Source organism: Parasteatoda tepidariorum, chromosome 2, assembly GCF_982258835.1.
Source record: "Parasteatoda tepidariorum strain Cologne lab strain chromosome 2, Ptep-v5.0, whole genome shotgun sequence".
NCBI classification, from domain to species: domain Eukaryota; kingdom Metazoa; phylum Arthropoda; class Arachnida; order Araneae; family Theridiidae; genus Parasteatoda; species Parasteatoda tepidariorum.
In genome coordinates this window covers 123999169-124019031 of record NC_141756.1, presented here as the reverse complement: position 1 = coordinate 124019031, position 19863 = coordinate 123999169, and the positions used below count along the sequence as shown (strand labels likewise).

Below are 19863 nucleotides of genomic sequence, written 5' to 3'. Positions count from 1 at the left end.
AGTAAATATTCTGTATAAAAATATGGTCCTATATCTCCCTCTAATATTAACCTATAATATTCAAATTGGACCATCTATTATATTACTGGGTAATAGTGTACTCTACCAGAGGAAATAATAATAGACCTCATAGGGGGTACACAATGTGTCTCTTTAATTTCCTATGTATGTATAATTATAATTGTGTGTTGAATAGCATTTAAATAAAGAAATTCGAAGTAAATATTCTGTATAAAAATATGCTCCTATATCTCCCTCTAATATTAACCTATAACAAGGTGGTCACCCACCTGAAAAACCTTGAAAACCTAGAATTATCAGGGAATTTATTTATACTGGAAAAAACCTGGAAATATCAGGGAAATTTGGATAGAAACCTGGAAAAATCAGGGAATTTTAACGAAAAGCTGGAAATTTTTTCTTTGATATTTTTTTTAATTTCACTAATTTAAATTATTTACTAATATTCTTAATTTAAATTATATCATCCATTATACCCACTTTTTTAAACGGAAATATATCGCCAAACAGTTGATATATCATCAACTTAGTGATACTTAGCTTTCATCAAAATTTGCTCCATTACAGCTCTGTTAAACTAGAATGCCATATAAAATTCTCCCACGGTTGCTAAACAAATGTAGAAGTCTTTGACCGCTATGGGACTGTGCAATTTAGGAAAGATTCTGGTGGAGGTGGAAAAAGAGGTTAGGATGTTAGCTTCTGTTTTTAAATTCTGTCCGTGGGCTGAATCCATTTGTGGCTCAAGTTTGTTCGATGTTTTGGTGGTAATTTTTTTTTCTATTTTGACAAAATGTTTTTGTATTTTTAACTTTAGAAAATTCTCCAAAGATTAATTGGTTATATTTAATAATAATAGATTTTATATCGCACTTTTTTTCTGAAAGCTTTTCTCCCATTCAAACCAACCAATCACACATTTTTTTACAATCGCTAACAGCAATATTTGCCGACAAATCATTACAATTGTTGCATTAATGCTAATTTTTTCTATTTCATTTTAACCTTTTATAACATATTTTAATTTTAAAAAAGGTTTTTTTAAGAACTTACTTACAAAATTTTGTACCAAAACATTAAAAAAATAAATAAAAAAATCTTGCCAAACTGTCAAAATAAATTATTTTTTTCAAGATGATATGTTAAAATAATAACATTTTGAATAGAATATTTAATAGTATAAACACTTTTCTTGTACACATCCTATACTTTATAAGAAAAAAGAAACAAAAACCTGGAAATTTTAAGATTTTTATCTGGAAAACCTGGAAAAATCAGTGAAATTTGAAATCTGATTTGAGTGGCCACCCTGTATAATATTCAAATTGAACCACATATTATATTACCAGGTAATAGTGTACTCTACCAGAGGTAATAATTATAGACCTCCTAGGGGGTACACGATGTGGCTCTTTAATTTCCTATGTACGTATAAATATAATAGTGTGTTGAATGGCGTTTAAATGAAGAAATTCGAAGTAAATATTCTGTATGAAAATATGGTCCTATATCTCCCTCTAATATTAATCTATGATATTTAAATTGGACCACGTATTATATTACCGGGTAATAGTGTACCCTACCTGAGGAAATGATTATAGACCTCATAGAGGGTACACAATGTGCCCCTGTTGTTTACTATGTATGTCTAAAATAGTCTTCTGAAAAGCTTTAATAATAATAATAAAATCAATCCTCCTAAACTCTTTATTTCAAAATTAAACAAAATCAAAAACTTAATAGGTAATTTTTAAGGAAGCAAAAATTTAGAAAACTAAGGTAAATGAAGGAAACAAAAATATTTATTTGAAATATTTATATATATATATAAAAAATATTTATTATATCAATTTCATGCTGACAACCAAGCCAATATGAAAAATAATGTGGGCAAACTGGATCCAGCCATGTGATTTTCCAGCTAATAAAAATCTATGGACAACAATGGAAAACTACGACACCATCATTAAATTTTTATATATAGTAAGAAATGAATTAATAATAGTAAAAATTAAAAGCAGTTTAAAATAAGGTTTTATAAACCTATTTTCTGCAAATCAATTTTAATCATCTTTAAAATAATGCTATTATCTGAAGGAAGCAGTTGTTTTTAATTGAATTATTTCAGAGACATTTTAAATTTCTTTTACTATAACAATAAAGCATATAAATAATAGAATCAATGCAGCAATAAGATTTGTGAAGTCCACGAATTCTGAAGTCTATATTTTAATAGATAGCTCAAAATTAAATTTAATTCGATTTTTTTTTCGATCTAAACTAAGCTAAATTTCTTGAGGAGATAGTATTTTTACTTCTTTTATTCTATTCCTACTATTAGTTTACACTCTCCTTATATCTTGTTCAAATTTTCAATCGTTAATACAGTACAGAACCCGTTATCCGGAAATCAGAAGGCCGGAAAACCAAAAAACCGGAACGAAGTTCGATAAATTTTCCTGCCATTTAAAAAATTTTTTTTTCCCCTCAGGGTTTAACAATAAAAAAACGGCTTTTTGTAGCATTTCAGAAAACCGGAAAAATCCGTTATCCGGAATAGTGATGGATGTTCGTTCCGGATAATCGGTTCCCTACTGTACTTTTTATTCATCCACTCTCAAGTTCTAATACATTTTTTACCAACTTGTAGTGGATGACAGTTCATGTTAATAAAGTTTTTTTTTTCAAATATTAATTCATTCATTAAATATGAGAGAAAGACGAAATATAATTTTCAACATAAAATCGAGTTGACATGCTTTATATACTAGTGAATTGGCATTAAAATTTTTGTAGTGGTAGACGCTACAATACTCGCCAACCAGAATTATAATGAACGGATTTCGATGAACGGATTCGATGACAACAGAATTCGATGAACGGATACCACTAGATGATTCATTGCTTTTTTGTGAGAGGCCTTGAGAGATGTATTAAGATCACCGTAATTTTAAGTACTGATCGGTAGAGCTGTATTAAGTTAACGGTAGTGGTCTCTCTTGGGTTGCCTTTAGCAGTCGAGTGAATACGTTGTGTGTGATCGAAACTGAGTAGCAACAGCGCGAGAAGGTGGATAATGTCACAAGTAGCAAGTCAACTTTTCAAAGTGGACCATCCATCGAGGCAGGCATGTTCAAATAGAAGTGGAAGTTTCTGTCAAAGCAGGCATGCTCACATCAAGTCCGAAAGTCACCAATGTGGGGATATAACTATCAACATTGTCAACCATCATCTATGAAAAGGTACCCCAACGTAGAATCAAGTTAACATGTTTTATATACAAGTAGATTTTCCTGAGGATGAAGAGCTACAGCTGAAATTATAAAAGAAAATAAATTAAACTTTACAATAAAAAACAAATTTAAAACTATTTAGCATTGAATATCTATTTAAAACCTCTATTATTTAATTTGAAAACGTTTTTAAAAAATTGTAATATCCTTTAAGAATTCGAAGGTTCGAACCCCACCGGCCGAGGACTCCCCGTGTAGTAAAGTGACTGAGGCACGTTAAATCTGCCGAGTCGCAAAAGTCCTCCATGTTCCCATAACAAATCAATACCTCTGGGGGTACTGGATGGGAGATCGATCGTTCTCTGATTCAGGTCAAAATTACGATCAGTGGAGGAAAGAATGGATGTATGATAGGGTCAATCCTTTAAACGGGTGTGACGTATGGGTGTGGCAGAAGTCGATTTCGGGGCCATAGATAGAGCCACTGGAAAACAAGAACAATCGCACCCCCTCTGCCTAAACGGGCAATAAGTCAATAACATATCATGGAAAGTCAACAAAAAAAGAGGCGAAAAGTGTTAAATAAACAAATGCTTTTTTAAAAAGTCATTTAATGTATAAGTACGCCAATGCTAAAAGATACTTTGAGAATCTATCAATTCGTGGTTGACACAAACATGCAGAAGGGGAATTCTTTAACAATTCACATATTCCAAAATAGTAATATCAAATATATTTTGCTCCCCCCAAATATTTTTACACAACATTCTTTAAAAGTCAGTATGTAGTAAGTCAGTAAAGGTCTTAATTTCTATATATATAGAACATTTTATTCACGTTGAAATATTGAAAAAGAAATAAATAAAAGAAATAGAAAAAAATAAATAATTAAAAAAATTTAGAAATTAAACTTAGACCGGGATAGGACACCTGACCCCTCGGACTCCTCATTTTTTCGCTAACCAACCCGCGACACTTCTAACCACGCCCCGTCTCACACGCTGGTTCCACGAATATTAAGCCTAAAGAACTTTCCTGCTGTTATTTATCGGAATCTATTATAGGCCCCCTAATTTGTCTATAAAAACTTCCTTGGTATGGTTGTTTAGTTTTTTGAACTACAATTTCTGGCTACGTTTGAAAATTATAAGTTAGTATTAAATGGTGTTGATTCGTGTGCGTAGCGTCGGAGCCGAAACTTATCCGCTCGTAAAGAAAATTTCGAGACATGTTTTAGTAAATAACAAGAATTTAAAAATAAAAAATAAAGAAAACTATATTGAAAATTTTTTTAAGAATTAACTTAAGAAAATTTTTTTAAGAAATATTTTTAAGAATTTAGTTTCTATAGCTGAAAAAAAGAAAGTAAATTTTTCCTCTGACATACTTATTATTTAAAACATATTTGAAATATTTATGTTCAATATTCAACACAGATAATTAAAAAATGTTGTTTTAAAATTTTTTTTTCTTTTTCTGAAGCTATTTTCATTATTTTTTTTTAATTATTACTGAAGGATTGTTAAAATCTATCTTATAGAGTTATGCATTTCAGAAATATTTTTCTAAATTTTTATTACTTGAAATTATGTGACTTGTAAGTCACATAAATCAAATTTATTTGTACTTTAATTATTTCCCAAATGAGATTAAAAAGTAAACATAGTCTCATTTTCAAAAATTTTAATTAAAATTTGTAATTTTCTAATAGCTGAAATTGACCACAATAATGAATTGACATGCCTCCTAAGTAAACTTCTTTTGCCTCTTAAATGTCACTTGTTTTTTCATGAAACCCCATTCACTCATGTTCATGTTTTTTTTTTTAATTGTGATAAAAACTTTAAATATAAGTCGGAATGGTATTTATTTGTTTAAAGATATTAAGTTATTTTGGTTTAATTTCTAGGTTCATTTATTACAGTAGTGTGATCGTGATCTCAATCTTTGATTCTAAATTGAGGATTAATTTTGTTCCGGGATTAAATTCAAATACAATATTGAACTTCTCTTTAAATTTGTTTTAATTCTACGTATAAAATTTTGATAGTAATATTTTTTGGAATCTTTTGTGTTTTGCATATTTGTGTATATACACAACACTTGAAAGAAACTTTTTTTCAGTTTTTTTATCTCCCCAAATTTAACATTTATATCAAATTTATTATTTTTCAAAGTGTAGTTTTTTGTTAAAGTTTTTATTTTGCATTTTAGGAAAAATTTTGGAAATAACAAAATTTTATCATAAGCATTACTAACATCCCTCCCCCCTTATCAGCAAAAATATTCAAATCACTTAACCCCCTCCCACTGTTAAGTTCTTACTTGATATTTGAACTACTCTGTATTAACCCTATTTTGCCTTTGAACTGTTTTCTTTAAATTTATCTAAATATTTCATACACTTAAAAACTAAAAATATTTTTCAAAACAAATTATTTTTAGTTTTATTTTTAGTATTTGTACTTATATTTTTTGAAATAGTTTTATCACATTTAAATTGTTTATTCACTTTTTTTTAATACAAAATTGCTATTATAATTGTAAAGTACGTATTTAAATATGGAGAAAAAAAGTTTTTTTTTTAAAAAGTTTTTTTTTAGAAGTTACGTATTGAGTTGATTTAGAATCTAAGCTTAACTTGAAATTAAAGATGTGAAAACTTATTTGCACTTTATAAAAATTGTTTTCTCCTATACAATATTATCTTTATTTTCATGAGAAATGAATGTCAATTATTCAATCCAGATATTATGCGTTTGCATTACCTTTAAAAAAATACTTTATATCTTTAACAAAAATGTGAGCTGAATAGACAACTGTTTAGCTTTAATCATTGGTTGCTACATTTTTATTAAATCGCTTTTGTATGTATTTGGCTGGAATCATGAAAACTTTCGGCCTATCTTTGATCTAGAGGACTAAAAGTTTAGCTGCAACTGTTTTATAACCGTCGTTAAACAGCCAACCCTATTTTTGGGTTTAAGACTACTTATCTTCAACTCCATAGTCTTGTAATTTTGAACTCAATCCAGAAGACAAGAGAACTCCTGGATTAAGTATTGGGAGAAATTTTGCCTTCGTGGAGGGCTTTTTGATGGAACTATAACACGCATTAGCGTTGGATGGAGAGGAAAACCTCGAAAACTTCCACGGTTAGCCTGACGGCAAGGAGACTCTAAACCACGATACGTCTATCACTGGGGATATTTTGCGCCAGCACTCTTGTCGGTGCAACCAGAATCGGAATTCGTATCGACGATCCATCTCTGGGATTTGAACCCGGTTCACATCATTTTAAGGCAAAAGCTCTATCCCTTGAGCCATCACGGCTTAGCTGGACCTGTTTGCCGAATGACAAAGTTTCTATAATTTTTTCTGATTGCTAGAAGTAGCTTTTATCGTCAATCAAAATTTCAACAACTTTCCGATTAGCCAGAGCATTCAAATCTCGACTAGAGCTTTATTCAAAAAAGACAATACATGTTTTAATAGCTTCCTGAAAGCGATAGGAAAATATCATTACAATTATATTCCCTACAAAATTTCTTACCAAACAAAATTGCGACTACTTTTCGTATAGTTAGAGTGTTTAAATTTCAAATGGTGTTTTGATCTTGGCTACAACAAATTACTTTTGTCTTCTAAAAATTCTAAGCTGAACTTTGTTTCAATTTTTAATTCCAATTGAAAATCTGACCACTTTCTGGCGTAAACTTAGACAATAACAAAAAGGAAAGTAATAAAATGAAAAACTTCTTTAAAACTTTTTATCAAATTAAAAAAAAAAGGAGAAAGTAATCTTATCTGCGATGGCTACTAATACCGACCGTCTTTCAAACATATTTATCCTTTTACTTACCTTTATAGTTTTTTTTATGACAAACATGGAATTATTTCTACTTTATTGTCTACTTCTACTTAAAAAACATTGTTTTTAAAATTTTAATTTTATTTATGTTAAATTCATTTTTTGTGTGTCCAAGCAAAGTATATTTGTCTAAAAATACTGCTATGTATTTTTAAATATTGTTTCTGTTGTAGTACTCAAATTTAAAACATCAATTCTTTACTTTTCCTATCTGCATCATTGATGTTTTTTCTCAAATATATATATATATATAATGTGTGTGTGTCATGAGTTGTGGATTCGTAGCCCTTATTGTGCCAGAACTGTTTCCAAATCTGAAATATTTTCCGTAAAGATTTTGACTTCTTTTTTTTTTTTCATGAAACAAAGAAATTGATGAATCTGTCTCCAACATGTGAAATCTAGCTTGATTGTTAAAGGCAAGAGGAAGTGTGAAAGATTGTTTACTTTTGCATATTAAACTATCAAGCTAATAGAAAAATAGAACCAATTGAAAAATATTATAACCGTTAAAAACATTAATTTAATGCCAAAAATGAAATATTTTTTTCTCTCTAGTTTAACCATGATTGAAAATCAAAATATAATTTATATATATTTTTAGACTAATATGTGATTTTGAATGTCGAAATCTAAATTTTAAATAATTTTATTCCAGAAAAATGCATGAACTTTTAAATTTTTTTCTCAAGTTTTTTCGATATTGTGGATTCTTTTATTTAAAATTCTTTACCAAAACATTTTGATTAATATTACTGATATACATAAATAGAACATTAATTTATTGGATAAAAATTATCTTTTTGTTAAGAGGAAAATTTTAAAAATCTATTTCGTTATAACTATCGATTACCTAGCTATCGGTAAATCGATGGCAATAACTAGGCTAACATTACTTTATTTTCTATACCAAAATGCTATTTAGATTTGTCTACAGAAATCAGTGTATCTCATAGCAGGGTTGGCAAGATTTTGCCGCAGGTGGAAAAAACCATGGTAAATACTGGTAAAAACAGCCCTGGCAAAAACAGGTTTTTGCCAAGCAAATTGGCAAAAACCTATATTTTCCAAGATGAGAGGACAAAAACACATTTTTGTGACAAAATTATTCCTAAAATTGAAATATATACTATAAATATGAATAATTACAAAAAAATTAACAAAATTTTTATTCCATAATGAAATCATAATGTAATAATACACCATTTTAGTAGTTTAAAGCATTATTGATTGGAAAATTTGCAATTATTTTCTTTTTCCAGTGAAATGAACTTATTTTAAATTAATATAACTATAATTTAAAGCATAAAATATCTATCAAGATGTGTAGTTAATTATTGTACAAATAATACTTTTTTATAATAAATAATAATATTATACAAATAATAATATTTATTCATTTGTAAAAAAAAACATTTATTTAAGGATTCTAAAATGAAAAGAGGTCAAAAACTTTCAATCTTTTAAAAATTATTGCCTTTATATTAATTATTAATATGTTAAAAATAATTTTTTCATGTATTGTATCAAAATTATTATTCCTTAGGATTGACTTAAATTTGTTTCAAGTATTTTGTAATAATATTTAATCAGCAATTTAGATAATTTGGTTTTTGCCGGTTCTTACAATTTTTGCCAGTTTTTACCAGGTTTTTGCCACTGTCCTGGCAAAAACTCCAACCCTGTCTCATAGAAAGGTGATTTGATTCTGCAACAAAAAATAGTTTAAGAATGTTATGGACAGAATACAAAACTGTGGTTTTATAAATTTACTTGATTTAATAACCATTGAACTTTTAAATTACTTAAAGAATCCTTTTTAGGATTATTATTTTTTTTTTAGTTTTATAAATTTCGAATTATTTGAAATATAATTTTATTTGGTTACTTATATCGAAACGTTAAAGCAAAATTCATGTTTTCATCATTGTTATAAATATTAAGCTTCTTAAATAAATATCAACTGAAAAATCTAGAAATTAAGAACACACACAGATGTTAAAACACTTAGTTTACACAGATATAACGCACCCCCTCTGCCTAAATGGCAGATATACAGATTACACAACCCGCTAATTCGAAGAGTTGCTGAAAAATGTTAATTTTATTTTTCATTAATAAATGTTCAGTTGAAGATCGGCTAATTGTTCCACGTGAACTTATTATTATCACATCAGAAATCTCAAAACGGCGTTTGTGAATTTTACTCTGTTTTTTTAATGATAAGCATATAGCTATGTTTTATATTTGTTTCTTTAATACCAATTTAAAGCTTTAAATGAACTTTGTTATTTATTTCTAATGTTCTTTTTCAGCTAATGTCTTTTTTTTATAATAAGTTACGTATATATTAGGTACCAACTTGATTTTTCCTTACCGTCAATTTCACACCCTTTTTTACTATTTTTCCATTTAGTTTTAAAGTAAATATTTGTTGAATGTCTTACATTATTATAAAACATTCGAAAAGTGTTCCTGAATTTAATGAATGTTTTCGTTGAAGTAATTACATTCTATTGATAACTAGATTCAGAAATGAGATAAAAATGTAAATTGAGTCTAGTATTACAATCAGTTTATTTTTTAGATATGATTTAATACATGAATTTGTTATAGATGTACTATACGAATATGCAAATTAATATTTTTATAATACCAATGACGATTAAGATGTGCTAAACATAGAATTTTTTTAACAGAAGAGTTTGTAATTTTTAATTGCTGCCGTTGTAATTTAAAACTAATTTTTAATACTTTCTCTTCTCTGAGTACCCTGGGATTATCATGGCGTCCATTTTCGCCAAAACCGATATTATCACCAAAAGGTAGCTTCCGTGACAATAAACCAAATTTTATCATATTTTCTGTGTATAATCATTGACTACGCGAGTTAGTTTTGAAAGTTAAGTGAGGAAAAATAGAGGTTTTTATTTTGTTCTGATTCTTTTTATAACACTTCTTTATTGCGTATTTTTACACTTACAGTTTTTTATTATTTTATAAATTTCATGAGTTTAGAATATTTGGAAATTACTTTCCATTACGATGGCACTAAATGACTTGCGCATTCCCGCTGACAGGTAGACGGGATATAATCCCCAAGCACCTTTTTCATTTTCATTTTAAGCTAATTAAATTCAATCTAAGCTTTATAAATTTAAAATAAACATATAGCACATTATTGTTAAAAGTGATTGTAGTTTACTTAAAATTTGTCTTCATTAGTTAGATCTAAAATTAGATTGCGTGTCTGATATTATAAATATCCTTTTTTTTCCTGTAACTAATACCAAAATAAAATAATACCTCACCATCTTCAGGGTGACACACCTAGAGTTAAAAGCTCCATTTTAACCTTTTGATATTTAAAAATAAAATAAAATTTTTGAAAGAGCTGTTCAAAGTTTCAACAAATCCAGATCGACAATTGAAAAAAAATTGCTTTATTTAATTAAGCGAACATGAAATGATTAGAATGGAGCTCTTTATCTCGCAATCAATTAAAAAAATTACAACTTGAATTGTAATTTTGTTCACTTCACATGGAAAATTTAATTTGTTTAATTTGTGTTTTTTATTAAACTGTGTGAACTTTGTCTTTATTAATTCTTTTTCAACAATGATTTTATTATTGTTTCCAGGCTACAGAGATGTAGCAGATTATGTCCTTTTATGTTTTTGAAAATATAAAAATAGTCCAGAGTGGGCCAAAGCCAACAATTGAGGATTTTGCCAGGGGAACTAATTCCTTGACCTTGCAGACAAGAACAGCAAGTAGCACATCGTTATGGGCAGGGCCGGAAATAGATAAGTACATTTTCAGATTATTCTTTAGAAATTTTTGTATCATTGCTTCCCTTGTTGTTTGTATCAATGCTTCCCTTGTTGTTCTAATCCCCAAGAGGTCCATCCCAATTAAACGAAATCCATAAGTCTAAAAATGTCCACAAAATCTAAAAACAGATGACGTTTTGAAAAAACCTCGTTGATCTCAAAATCGATACAGTTTAGAATATGTTCGGGCGAAGCCTGAGCAGTCCTACATTTAGTGCAAAGTCCGAAAGTCTTTCGCCCCCAAACATACGAGAGACACCTTAAATGACCACTGGCAAAGGACGTTTTCTGAAATACCAGCTATGCAGAGGAGAAACCCTCCAGAGGTTCTTATACATTTATTTTACACTCTGCAAAGACCTCATTGAAAGTGGAAAGCATATCTGGTCGTATAGGTTCCAAAAAAGCATCTTTAGCCAGGCATAAGTTTGCACTATTTTGGTGGCATAACCCTTAACATTAAAAGTTTAATTTTTGAATAAAATTATTATAATATGAATAAACTTATTATAATTATTAAAAATATTACATTTATAATCAGTAGTTTGTTGTTTGAATTTCTCTGAAAGAAAAAAAAATCAGTGGCGTATTGAAATGAATGAGTGGTAGTAAAGCGACACTTTTTTTAAAGTGTAAAAAGTAGACACGATAGTAAAAGTTTTACATTTTGAATAGAAAGATAATATTTTCCGACTGAAAGTTAAATAACATCTTAATCTGTTATGCATTTTCAATTTTCAAGCATTGTGTTACCTCTTACAATCTTTTAATCTTATACATTCTTGTGTTTTATTTTCTCCTACCATGAATTTTAAATTAAATCTAAATTTACGCTCGCGCTTAGGGCAATTTATGTAGTATTTATTGTCTAAATAGTTTTTTTTTAAAAGTAATTGCGAAAATTGAGTAACTCCATCTCATCATTCAAGAGGAAGTGGAATTTTTCAGGAGATGAGGAGGAAAAAGGTTCAGAACCCCCTCTACTCTGATTGAAACCAAATAAAAAATTAAAAAAAGCGATGCGTATTGCACCTACACAAATTAAATTTCTTTAAAATTTTTTTGTCTCCGAGCTGCAAATACTTCACTTCCAAACTTATCCATAGCTTGATAAATGCTCAGAAAATCCTATTCTTTCAAGTGATACTTTTTTATTATTAATACATTTGATTAGAATGCAAAAGCTACCGAATTTTGGGCCAAATTTTCAATCTAAAAACTAGAGTTTGATCGACTGCAAAATATCGAATTTTAATAATGAAAGAAAAATAATTAAGTACAGAAAAATATATTTCAAAACAAAATTTTGCAATGGATATTTATATTCTAAGCTGGAAATTTTTTCTGTATTTTCTGTTGCCTTCATTTGTAACTGCATCTATGATAAGATTATAAGCAATTTTAAACGTCCATATACTTCTGAGTGGTATTTTAAAATGATAAAGCTGGAATATTGTAGGCATATGTTCTGGGGATTTTAAAAGGGGTTAAGGGAGAAGGTACGAAGCATTAACAAAAAGGGAGTTCCGAATCACGTGTTAGAAACCCTAATTGTAATAACTTATTGTGAAACAAAGAAAAAGGGGAATTTTTTTTCCAGCCCTTAATGAACCGCCATTTAAATGGCACTTTTATTTTTAGGGTGTCTACAATCTCTTTATTATGAATTATATTCAATTAAAATACTTAATAAAAGGGCCCCAATTTTTTTAAAAATGAATGTGGCTTTATTCATTAGTAGTACTAAACATCTATTCCTCATTTGAATAAAAGTTATCTTTTTGTAGCAGCGTTTCACAATAAGCTCCTACAATGACATCACGCAACTCGTAGAACGATTTTGCCACAGTTCAAAATAGTGTTTTTCTTAAAGTTTTTAACTTACAAATTTCGAAGCTCTGAATTTATTTAAAGATAAAGCACACTTCTATCATTTAACTGTCAAAGCCTTTTTGTGGTTCAGTGGTTGCGGACATGCTGAGATTGTGGTGCCCTACGAGTGTGATGCCTTATTTTTTCTATTCAAAACAAGCTCAGAAAGTTGTAGTTTTGTTTCGAGTCTATATCGATTAAAGCAGGGGTGCCAACAATTACAATTTATCCGCAATCATTACACTTTCATTGTCAAAATTACTACTTACTTTCAAATAATAAAATTTATACTTTTTAAGAATTTCCGTAATAAGCAGTTTAAAGTAAGCTTATTTTCCTCTCCGTTACAAAGAGTTATGAAATTTTTATGGTCTGCAACTAATCTGAGATTTTTTTCTACTCCTCAAACAATTCTACAAGTAAGAAAAAACAATGTTTTGATAGAAACTTATAAAAAAGAGAAAGAAACTTTATATTTCCTTCCAATAAGCTAAACTTCTCTCCTTATGGAAGAACATATTAGAAGGATAACTAAAACTGATGCTGGATCATAAATTTTTTAAGGTTCAAGTGCAACATGACAAAAAACCGTGAAGGCTAGTTTTTAATGAACTAAGACCTTGAAAATTCATTCCATTTCATTTTACCATCTTATAAAGTTTCAACTTTGCATAATTTTTAAAATAGTTTCTTTTTTATCTAAATGTTATTTTTTGTTTAATAGTAAATCCATGCATAATTTTATTAAAATTTTATACCTTTATCATATTAGGTTGTATATACACCTTAAAATTGCTCTAATTTATATTCCGTTTATATTTTGGTGCTCTGATGTCTGATAGCTAAATTGGAAAGTTGGCACCTCTGCAAAAGTCAGCATTTTAAAATATAAGACTTTAGAGTAAAGTCTGTATTAGAATAGTAAAAAGGTAGTGAAAAATCTCGAAATATCGGAGGTGGAATAAAATGTTTAAATTTAAAAAACCAGAGTTGCGTCAAAAATAAACCATCACTGTTTTATGTTAGATGAAGCTATTTGGTGAGAAAGGTTTTTTACCGAAAGTTCCTCTATACTTATGCTAAAATGAATAACATTAACAAACCCATCTATCATATGTTTAAAAATAGTTACTTTTTTCAACAAAAAAAAAAGGGAAAAGTTCTTTGTGTGTACAACCAGAACGTGAGGGTTGAGAAGTTGAGGCACACAATTGTGTGTTATTTTTCATCTGCAAATTCTTTCCATTTTCCCCTACAGATAGGAACCTCAAGATTGAAAGCTCTCTTGCTACTTGAAAAAAATTTGGTTTAAACGCAATTTCATTTTCTGACCTCTTGGGTGCGTAATGCCGTTTGAGTTTGGTGCTGTGTAGTTGCTTTTAAATCTTTTGATTATAAGGTCTGAATTAAATTTGATCCCAAGTAAATTCACATCGATTTCATGTAATTTAAATGGTGTTCACAAAGGCTTGCACCATTAAAAAAAATATTTTAGAATTTTTATTGGTAGCCTTATTTACGCGTGATTACATATTTCGTAGTGATATCTGTTATCAAAGAAAAGTCCTGCTTCAAGTTCTCCACAAGCTTCAGACAGATATAATTCTTTAATATGGAACATTTTAATAATTTTTTCTTGTTTGAAACAAAATTGCTTTAGTTTTCCCTCTAAAATAATATAAAATTGAATTCAATTATAAAGCTACGAACAAAATATTATTTATGAATAATGTTTTTGGATAATTATATTTAAGAAAATAACTTCCGATATCAAAACTAAACTTTAGTTCAACATTTTAACCACTGCTGCAATGGGCATTGTGAACTATTGCATAATTGCTGTAATTGGCATGATGACATTTTCGACATGCAAATTGCTTGAGGTGTGACTATATAATTTATAACTATGAAGAAGATAGTCTGCATTGTCAAACTAGTTGAATAAAAGTTTATTCCCAGGTTAACAGAGCTTTCTTGTCAATGGTGAGATTTTATCCAAGTTAGATAACTTATCCTGATAAGTAGATAATATACAGTAAAGCTTTTGTCGTTTATTTAAAAAACATGAACGACACTATAGGTGAATACTATTCCTTTTTAAAGTTAAAGGAATGATGTTAGAAAAATTATTAAAAAAAAAAAATATTTTTTGTTTACCCCCCCCCCCTCCTCCAGACAAATATTGTGGATACGGGTCTGATACGCTTTCTAGGAAAATATTGATAGATTTCGAAAAAATATTTTTTTCACTGTACATTAAAAAAACAATTAAATCTTCGAAGAAGGGTTTCAAAATGTAATCAAACGTATCAGATAGTTTATTTTCTAATATGAACTCCAATAATAAGAATAAAAGTTTATGGTTAACAACAGAAATATTTATCATTGTTAAGAACATTTTTTCGAAACAAAATTTTGTGATTTTTACTGTTTGCTCACAATGTTTTTAAAAGAAAATTTTCTTATTACTTAATAACTTGCCAGCTTTTATTTTTCATTCTATGAAATGAAAAATGAATGATATATTACAATAAACTTGTAACAATTAGAATTCAATTTATCATAAACAACTGCATTAATTATTTATGATTGCACATTTATACTTGTCACTGAATTTTGTTTCTATAATATATTTTACTAGAAAGACAAATAAAATCAAATGATGAGCAACCAAAAAGTTCTTTAGTAATGTTAATATTTATATTATTTTTTGACATAACTAGGTATATTTTTTACCTGGTATTTATCTCCTGAATATTATTTTCTGCGCAATACTGTCAGAAAATAATGCTTTCAATTTTATGCCGCAGATAGAAGAATTGTTATTAATTAATATTCGAAATAATAATTAAAGAAGAATCATTATTAATCTTTAAAGGCTAAAGACAGTAACCTTCTCAAATAAAAACGCCCTTTATTTTAATCTTAGTCATTTTTGTCAGCTTTCAGCAACCTCGACAATGATCCAAAGAATTGAACATTTATTCATTTACCTTGATAGGCTTTGGAGATATCTGAAAGTTAAATGATATTTTACTAAAAGTGCTTGAAGTGCTTTTTTAAGGAGTTTTTTTTCCTTATTGTTTACACATTAAATTTATTCAACGAAAGTTAATTCCGACCACTGTGACAAAATCTAATGCATGAAACATTTCAGTTTAAGTTAAACGTTTCCTTTTAAAAACGCACTGTTTATTTTATTACACATTCTTTCCAGAATGTAATCATAAGCCGTTATGAAATATTTCATTATGAAAGCTCTATCAGAACTTGAAAATTAGCTGAAAACAAATTTGTTATTTTCTATTGCAAAATTTGATAGAATTTAAGTATCTACAACTTTACAGACTCAGACGTAGAATAGTAATCGTTCCCTCCTTTTTTTTGTTCAAGACTTGGTTTTTAAAACTGTTTGATTTTGTTGCATTGATTACTTAATAAAGTTAGTGATTAGATCCGTAGCAACTTCCTTGCGCCGTTTACTATTAAACTATACATTCAACTTATCAATTTATTCACGTAATTGATTTGTAGTGATGTCAACTCCTTATCTTTTCATATTTTGAACTTAGTTTAGAAGATATGAACTCCTAGTAGATATTCATATAAACTCACGTTTATGGGATAATTCCTAATTATTAATACACATTTGGCTACATTTAAAAGAAAACTAAGAAACCGTCCGGTCGTTAGAGCGATATTAATTCGGTTGATTTTTATTTAAAAAAAAGTGGTAAAAACATTTTCAAACTTGTCAGAAAATATTATTTGAATGTGTATAATAAGTGAAGCTAAGAAGCTAAGTATAATAAGTGAAGGTCACAGTTTATAGTATTTTAACGGCTTTAGTTTGTCAACCGAAGTTTATTAAAAGCACAAAAATTTTAAATTGTCGCAGAAAAATTTTTAGATACGCTCTATTTTTTCGCTCCAATTAAGATAATTTTTCTAATTTTTATACTACTTCGCATTGATTTAAATTTAAAAAAAAAAATTCTTTCACAGTAATCTAAATTTTCTATGATTGAAATCAGTTTTTCCTTAAGATTTACGTTGCCATACGACAACACTGGTTTCTTGTGACTGTATAAACTTTCACTATTGCTATTTTTATAACTATAGAAAGGCAAACTCTTTATTTTCACTTATGCTTATCGATGCTCATAAATTCACATCGTTTTCGCATTGGTACCACAATCAACTAGGTGTGCCCTAGGAGGTATTATCTCCCCCTCCCTCCTGAAAACATTGTTAATAAGTAGTTATTTGCTGTAAGCTAATACGAATTTCTAGAACACGAAATATCTTAGTTTTATTTTATTTTGTTTGTTTTTCCATTTATTTTTGCGTCAGACTTATTTTTCCGCACCATTTGAATCTATTAACTTGTATTTCTTCTGGTTAAGCTGTATAAGTTTTTTATACCCGATCCTAAGTATATCTCACCCAACCATAAAATTCTCAAATCTTTCTTTTTATGTTAATAGTTTTAAGACATGCATCGATTTCTCTCTAATGCATCATAAAAAGTAATTTTTTAAAAGAATCAATTGAAATTATAAATAAAGCAAGAATGAAGCAAAAATTGAAATGGAACAATTTCCATATTTTTGAGTCTTAAACACTTTCTATATTTAAAGTATTTTTCTGCTAATTAAGAAATTTATATCTAAAATTCTGATTTAAAAAAATATATGTGTAGAAAATTTCAATTCTTATGCATAATTTTTTTGTCATATTGGTTTCTTTTTGAAGTACTAAAATTATTCACTTGATTTTAGATTATTGATCAAAGCAAGATTTCTGTTCTCAAATAAAAACATGAATGTTCAAGTATAAATATTAATTTTCTGAGTTGCATTCTAAAATTTCAAAAATATGGATACATGTTTGAAGAATCCGCCGGTGCCGCTTTGTAATTTTGACTAATTAAAATATATATATATTTTTAAGAGGGGTATATTATATATATTAAAGAGGGGAAGTATGTTTGCTATCTAAAATGACTAGGCATTTTATGTATGAAACTTGTATTACTAAAAAATGAACTAAGTGCTTAACAAATATTTGAGAAATAAGTTTAAATAATTAATAAATTGTCCCTATAGTCGATTACTGTGCATATCAAAGTTGTGATCTTAGTACATCTTTGCACTGTATTTATTTTGTTTTTCACTTCAAATCAGCATTAGATATTAATGCCAGTGTTCTTGATTATACTGTAAACAACTTACAACACACAAAATTATTTATTTCACAGTTCTGTTAACAAAAATATAAAATACTAGCTTCCTCAATAAAACTTGAAACAAAATGACGTAAATATAAATATATTTATGCTCAAAAATAAATATATATAAACTAAAGTTGATTTTGTTTCTTCTACACAAAAAAGAACAAACAAGCTTAAAAAAAGCAAGACAAACCGTTACCATAGCAACTTCCTTTTATGAATTACATCAAAATTAAAGATTAAACAAACGATAATTCATAACAGTATTGCTTTATTTTTTACCTGTTGCACAAAATTATTCTAATATCAGTGCTTCTTTCTATCATGAAAGCTAACTTTTTATCAAACAAATAACTGTTTAGTTAGCATTAATAATACCTACATACAACCTAATACAGCTTCCTACAGCCATGAAATATAACTTATCTAAACACTGTATTGTTATTTTAGCATTACTTTTGCATGAATAGTTAAGATGAATTTTTAAAAGTAAGTAAAAAATGAATAACATTGAGATTCCGAATACTTTACATTGTGTCGATTAGAAATTTTTTGTTTCTGGTGGTTCTGAGCAAATATCAGTTCTTTACACGCTTAGTCTTAACTTTCTACGTTAGATAGAGGATAACCAAGTAGTTTTAAACTCTATTGGGAAAAACCATGAATTGATTTAAACAATCAGTAAATGATTAGTCGTCTCGGAATGGAAAAACGTCATAAGTGTGAAGATGATTTGGGAAATAAATCAGGCAATGATTTCTAAAAAATTGCTGTTACCTTTCTTTAGTTTTTAATATTTCTTTTAATTAAATGCTTTTGTGGAAAAAACCGAAACACGAATTAAATAAATTTCGTGAAAGCATCAATTCGACAACCATAAGCTTCGAAAGAAGTATTAGTTATTTTTTCTATTTGTTTTAAAAGATGGAAAATATGTCGATAACTCTATGTTCTGTGCAACTAATGCTAAAAAAAGTAACAAATGAAATGTTTTAAAAAGTAATTTAATTTATTATCTTAGACGTGTAGCTATGTCTCAAAATATTTCATAACTTATGCATAAAATTTAACAATTTCAATATCTTCCTGTTCATCACACATATGCGTTTCTTCAGGACATGAATTTCATCATAGAAAAATGAAACTAATCAAACTTTAATAATTTAGTATGTTTTTTCCCTTGTAAAATTAACTTAGATTCCTTATATCGTAAGAAATATGAAAATTTAGCTGCTTTAAATATTTTTTTATCAAACTTACTCAATAATGAAGCAAAACTATTTTGAATAATATTAATTGTACCAAAAAGTGATTAACAAGGTAAATGTCATTTCCAGAAGAATTTTGCAATTAGAATTATGGCTTTTGGAAGGAAATAAGTAGCATGGTATTATATTAAATAATTATTAATGTTCCCAGCTATATCCGCAGTTCCAATTGATCATATATTAAATGTTTGAAACTATGCAGAAAACTTCATAGACGTCAATAATTCTTAATTTCCTTTTCATTTGGTTTGTAAAACAGTAATTGCGCACGGACGCACAATATAACATTTATTTACATATTCATGAGAAATGCTGTTTAAAGCTCCATAATAAAAATTTGTGGCAAAATTATTTCGGAATTTCAAGATGACAAAAGAGACAAAAACATTTTCTGCCCTAAGGAGATATCTTTAGCCTCTAATTCACAGCAACAGGCTGTTTTTGTCAGATAAAATTTTCTATTATAAGATGATATTTGTATAGTAGGAGTTCTCTGTTATTTAATGTGTTTTAAACTTTAGTAGTGTATTA

The 19863-nt window shown here is 28.2% G+C and overlaps 1 protein-coding gene across 2 annotated transcripts in view; it reads left to right on the top strand.

Annotated features, from left to right (window-relative positions):
* LOC147816154 (uncharacterized) overlaps positions 1–19863 on the top strand; it is a 102142-nt gene that overhangs the window by 16128 nt on the left and 66151 nt on the right. For both annotated transcript variants that reach the window (XR_015431798.1, XR_015431797.1), the window contains exon 2: positions 10767–10936. The gene's annotated coding sequence lies outside the window, so the exon portion shown is untranslated. The remainder of the gene's footprint in view (positions 1–10766; positions 10937–19863) is intronic.